Source organism: Ranitomeya variabilis, chromosome 2, assembly GCF_051348905.1.
Source record: "Ranitomeya variabilis isolate aRanVar5 chromosome 2, aRanVar5.hap1, whole genome shotgun sequence".
NCBI classification, from domain to species: domain Eukaryota; kingdom Metazoa; phylum Chordata; class Amphibia; order Anura; family Dendrobatidae; genus Ranitomeya; species Ranitomeya variabilis.
In genome coordinates this window covers 301,591,090-301,597,881 of record NC_135233.1, presented here as the reverse complement: position 1 = coordinate 301,597,881, position 6,792 = coordinate 301,591,090, and positions in this window count along the sequence as shown.

Here is a 6,792-nt window from a genome sequence, read left to right as displayed (position 1 = left end):
GGGGGCAATTATCTGTATGGGGCATCTTATGTGGCCATGTGCAGCATGATATGGGGCAAATATCTGTATGGGGCATCTCATGTGGCCATGTGCAGCATGATATGGGGGCAAATATCTGTATGGGGCATCTTATGTGGCCATGTGCAGCATGATGTGGGGGCAAATATCTGTATGGGGCATCTTATGTGGCCATGTGCAGCATGATATGGGGGCAAATATCTGTATGGGGCATCTGTATGGGGCCATGTGCAGCATGATATGGGGGCAAATATCTGTATGGAGCATCTTATGGGGCCATAATCCACATTTGTGGAGCTTTATACGGGGCAAATGTCTGTATGGATCATCTTATGGGGTCATCATAATCAACATTTGTGCAGCATTATATGGGGCATATTTTAATATGGAGCATCTTATGGAGCCCATCAAACTGTATGGAGCATTATATGGGGCATCTTATGGGGCCATAATGAACTGAATGGAGCATTATATGGGGCTCCTGATTCAATATGGATATTCAAAAACACTTAACCTACTGATGTCTCAATTAATTTTACTTTTATTGGTATCTATTTTTATTTTTGAAATTTCCCAGTAACTGCTGCATTTTCCACCCTAGGCTTATACTCGAGTCATTTCCAGTTTGAGTTTTCCCAGTTTTTTTGTGGCAAAATTAGGGGGGTTGGCTTATACTCTGGTCGGCTTATACTCGATTAGATACGGTAATTTTACTGTGCAAGAAACCAGCACTAGGGATGAGTGGGCCTATGGCTGTTCGGTTTCGTTGGGTTCATCTGGTTCGACCGAACTAGAGTTAAAAGTTCAGTTCGGTATCCAAACTTGACTCTGAACCTGGACGCAATAGAAGTCAATGGAGACCCAAACTTTGGTGCTTTACAATGGCTGTAAAATGGTCATAGTAAGGGCCAGGGGGCTGCAAAAGGAAGCTAAATGGGGGTAAGAGCAGGACAATTGCCCTGCAGACTAATGTGGATAGGGAAATCACTTAAAATAACAGAAGTAAAAAAAAAATTATAATCTTGAAACAGGAGCCGAAGATCCAAGTGAAGGAGAAGGTTGAGGAGGAGGTGTAGGTGTAGGTGAAAGAGGCATAAGAGGAGGAGGTAGCCATCACTGATTTTGTGGGAGCGGAGCGTGCGGCCGCATAGGAACACATGCAGCTGCACGCTCCGCTCCAAAGTGCCGGCGCCACAGCTTGGTTTCCAAATGCGAGACACGGACGTGTTTCTCGCAAGTGGAAACAAGCCCTTCCACTGAGGACAGATTGTCGTTGCCTCTAGGCAGCCTGACACACATGAGGCAATACATACTGCTCTGCTTGTGCAACAACTGCCGAGTTTCAAGTGCTGATTACTGTGTGGCCACCATGCTGGATCCCCGCTACAAGCACAATGTGCCAACCTTACTAAAGGGTGATCGGAAAATGTGGGAATACAAGCGCACACTAGTAGATGCACTACTGAAGGTATTCTCACCTGACAGCAGGGACTCAGTGGAAGCACAAGGTAGAAAAGGATGAAGTCGCCAACTCGGCTGGGGCAGCGGCACCACCGTGAAAGGGAGGGAAAGCATGGCAGAAATGTGGAAAACCTTACTCAGCACATCTCAACATCCAGCACCACCATGGGATACACTCTGTATTAGCAGGAGGCATTGTTTAGATTATGTCCATGTAGCAACTCACATGAGATTTATAGGTTACACACTAAAAAAGGTATAGGTGAACAATTTAAAACACCTGTGTTAAGCTAAACAGACTGCAGACAGAAAACAGAACCAAAACACCCAGATAAAATGTGTGTTTCCTGTGGCCCGGCAAAAAGAGAAGCTGACCACAAGCTCAAAGGATCATATCCATGAGCATGACAGTTTCAACAACATGGTGGAGCTGTATGTGTCCACATGTCTCCACTCTACTGAGTTATTGGTCTAGCCCATTTAACTTCTGGATATCCAAATTGGACATATGGCCTGAGCTTGCCCTTTACGCCTTGGAGGTGCTGGCGTGCCCTGCAGAAAGTGTACTGTTGGAACGTGTTTAACATGGCAAGAGGTGTGATCACAGACAGTCGCATGCATGCATTAGCAGGCTTTTTGGCACAGTAGTCCCAGAGGCAGGGTTGCAGAGTACACATAGAGGCTTAAAGGCAGTTATTTTTTTAGGCAAAGCCACAACTCTTAGAGATACAGCGGTAGAGAATAATTATTTACGACACACTACTTGCCAAAAGACGGCTGCAGAGTAGAAATATTTTTGGGCAGACTACTTGTATAGACACGGCGGTAGAATAAAATAATTTTTTTTAGCCCACAAATGGGAAAGAGACAGCTGCATAGTAGAATTTTTTTGCACACTACTCTTAGTCACAGTGGTAGAGTAAAATTATTTTTTTGGCCCAGATTGGGAAAGAGTCAGCTGCATAATACAATGATTGTTTTTTTTTAGACACACTACTCGCAAAAAGACGGCTGCAGAGTAGAATTATTTTTTGGCACACTACTCACATAGACAAAGTGGTAGAATAAAATTATTTTTTTTTTGGCACACATGGCAAAGAGACTGCTGCAGAGCAGAATTAGTTTTTAGATACACTCTTGCAAAAAGACAGCTGCAGAGTAGAATTATTTTTTTGTCACACCGCTTATAGACACAGCAGTAGAGTAAAATTATTTATTTTGACCCACAAATTGGAAAGAGATGGCTGCAGAGTAGAAATATCTTTTAGACAGACTGCTTATACAGACACAGCAGTAGAATAATTTTCTTTTTTTCTGATGCGAACCCAGAATTTTGCAGTTCGTGTTTGCCTACTCAACACATTACAGTACCTGCAAAATGAATGGAAATTATAAACCTCTTCTGACCACAGTGTATTTTTTCCCCCTGTGTTTCTGCAGTGGAAACTCCCTTTAAATATATTTTTGTAATCCGCATGTGACATTATCAATTATCAAGCATGACATACCAAAACAACAAAAATGTAGCTATTGGTGCAGTAATGCTGCAGTAAATAACTCATCATGGGAACTTAGCTTATTAAGGATTCATTCAGATGTCTGCTTTTCTAACATACAAGAAAAACAGACTGATTATTTTGATCAGAATATCATCTGAGTGTAAAAGGTGTGGATCTCAGATATACTGTGGGACTGAACAGGAAATCCCAGGGGCTGACAGGATCAGTGAATGTAGGGATAATTCAGGAAGAACAGAAACTAAAGCGGGAAATGTACTGTATTACTGAAATAAGAAATGGAGGGTGCTGTGCCCGATACTGTGTGATACAATCTGATGTACTTGAACTGTTCAGTAAACTTTTATTTGTTGAAACAAACAGGGTGTTCCCTGATGTGTATGCGGCTGTTCCTGAATATGGAGAATTGAAGACAGCAGAGGCCTGCGACCAGGGCCGGCTCCAGGTTTTTGAGGGCCCCGGGCAAAAGAGTCTCAGTGGGCCCCCCCTTCCTTTAACACATACCACGATTCATGATGCACAAGTAAGAAATAAAAGTATAGTACAATGCCAGATTTCACTTCTCACATGAGCGATAGCAGTATATAACATAGCCCACGCAGTATACAACACAGCCCAGGCAGTATACAACACAGCCCAGGCAGTATATAGCACAGCCCACTCAGTATATAGCACAGCCCACGCAGTATATAACACAGCCCACGCAGTATATAACACAGCCCACGCAGTATATAGCACAGCCCACACAGTATATAGCACAGCCCACACAGTATATAGCACAGCCCACGCAGTATATAACACAGCCCATGCAGTATATAGCACAGCCCACTCAGTATATAGCACAGCCCACTCAGTATATAGCACAGCCCACGCAGTATATAACACAGCCCACGCAGTATACAACACAGCCTACGCAGTATATAACACAGCCCACGCAGTATATAACACAGCCCACGCAGTATATAACACAGCCCACACAGTATATAGCACAGCCCACGTAGTATACAGCACAGCACACGTAGTATAGCACAGCCCCGTGACGTAGTATATAACACTGCCCACGTAGTATATAACACAATCAGCCATTTAGTATATACAGTAGACAGTAGTCTATGACTACAAGTCCCAGCATCGCTAACATACCATATTGTAGCACAAGTCCCAGACAGTACTCTGTCTTGCAAGTTGCAGAGACCATGATCCACTCCCACCGCCGCCTGTACGGGTCGTACCTTGTCCTCGGAGTCGGCTCCCAGGCTCAGCAGGCTGCATCCCCCCACCCCCATAATGCGTTGGGACCGAAGACTCACTCACTCACTGCTTCACGTGGCGCCTTCGCCCCCGTTGTGGACACAGGGACAGGGTGCACCGACCGTGCACCTGACTGCAGCTGCTGCTCATCTTCTGCTTGGCGCTGCCGCTGGACCTGTTCTGGACGGTGGACGTGGAATGGATGATCTTCTCTGAGCTTTTGCCTCTTAGGATGACGAGCCCTCACCCGACAGGAAGTAACAGGACAGATGACCGCCGGCCTGGAAGTGACTCCATGGTGACGGCGGAGGTATTGCAGCTGCGCAGTGCCAGCGAAACCCTCAGAGAGCTCTGTGCCAGCTGCTGTCGGGGCGCCGCGGGGGATGATGGATGTGCTCCGCCAGGCTCCGAGTCCTGGCTGGGAGAGGGATTTGAATGACTGTCACCGTGTGAGAGTCACACACAGCAGGGATGTAGTCTGGCTGCGGGGCCCCCAGGAGCGCATGTGTGTGTACAGTACTTGTACCGTTGCAACCATAAATATGCCCCCCGTTTCGCCAGGGGCCCCGGCACTTGCCCGGGTGCCGAAGCCGGCCCTGCCTGCGACCTACAAGTGAGTGTAATGCACCCTACATGATACAGCACACTGGGACTAGAACATGATTTTCTTGTAATGTGCCAGGGCATTATGGAACAGCAGCTCGCCCACAGCTACCGCCCTGGGCACCTTACACCAGTGTCATCTGTTTTTCTCATACATGGAGAAAAAACAAACATTTCCCCACCTTTTAAAGGGATTATGGTACCAGGTTTGTTATGTATTTGAGTGCAGCATAAACTAAAGAAACCCTGATTCTTACTATCTACTACTTACTTTTTTCTTGCAGCCATTTTCATGAAATCCCTGGATGTCTTCTGAGGTGGGTCCCACCTTCTGCTGATTGGCAGCTATTTCATTATGCAAAGGGTCCAGAAACAAATGCAGGATTGGAATGTAGACACACACAGACTAGCAGTTAGATTGGACTGTACACAGCATCTGTTCTGTGTACTGCATGTGGACCATCAGGCTGTGAAATGATGACACTTGCTGGGTTATTAGGCAGAATTTAATTAGATCTAAAGCAGCTGCATAGCAACAGAGCTTACAACGGGGAAGAACTAACCATTGCTTTGCTACACCAGCGTGTATTTGAGCAGTTTAGAGGTCATAGGAGCAAATACAAAACTAAACTAGACCACCTGGATCCAATGGCTTCCAGAAGTGATACATCCGTAAATGGTTAAACTGATAGCAGAGTTTCCCTTTAAGTCAAATATGTGAAATATTCTATACACTTATAAAGGTGGTGGGGGCTCACTGATAGCTTCCACACCCCCAGGTGTTAAATGTGTTTTATGTACTTGTATGTTGTACAGGCAAAATATCCCCTGGGGCTGCAGTTAGCTGGGACAGGGTTAACTGAAGTGGCCAGCCCAGATGGGAGGGGGAACTGAGTGTTAGAAACAGAGGCAAGAAGTGACAGTCAGTGTATGCTAGGGCAGGAGTGCACATGCAGCAGGAATAGTAGGCTGCTAGGGACAACAGATTACTCTTCATGTGATTCCTTCTAATGGCCAAGGGCAATGTCTCTTAATAAGAATCGGTCATGAAAAAAAATGCTATTAAAATGCAGATATGGGGTTAATCTGTATGTTTATAGAGTTCTATGATAGACACAAAATGAACATATACCCTGCTGTAAGTAAATAGCAATAGTACATATACTGTAAATAACATAGGGTACTTAGTAAAACTGTTTTTGACCAAAAAAAAAGCATAAAATTCATCCCACATGGTGTACCCAATCGGGACAGTCCTCCTAATCTCTAAAATTAAAACCTTACCATGTGTTAAAAATTACCTCAATGTGAATAAAGGCGGACCAGGACCAGGACCGGGGACAAACTGTGGACACCCAGCAATGGGAAGCTATATAAATGTAATGCCAAGCTCAAAGAAAGGGAGGTCACGCCCTTGTTTGTACTGATTACAAGATCCTAAAGCAAAACCAAAAAAAATTAACCGAAGTACAAGTTGGTATACATGCAATCTGTAGGAGCATCTTCACACTGTGGCCATTAAACAAACAAAACCCAGGATAGAAACAAAACGAACATTTACCCTGCTGTAAGTAAAAAAGTAGTGCATATAAATAACATAGGATACATGTGTAACATATGTAACATAGGCAGTTTCAAGACTCTATTAACCTGCAGATTCACCCCATCTGCGTGTGCTTACATGACAGGCTCCCTTTAAAGAAATGTTCTGAAATAGGCATCGGTTCTTTGCCAACCTTGTCCTACATGAGCTCCACTTTTGGGCAGCAAAACCTATGATAAGACATAGCTAAATCTGTAGCATAGCTATAGCTACTAAGCCATAGCCACATCACACCTATGGTAGCCCTAGTCCTATAAAAACCAGGGCACATATACATCAGCTCTTCTCTAACGACACATTGAGAAATCTGCCATAATATATTTACCATTAGCCAGGGTT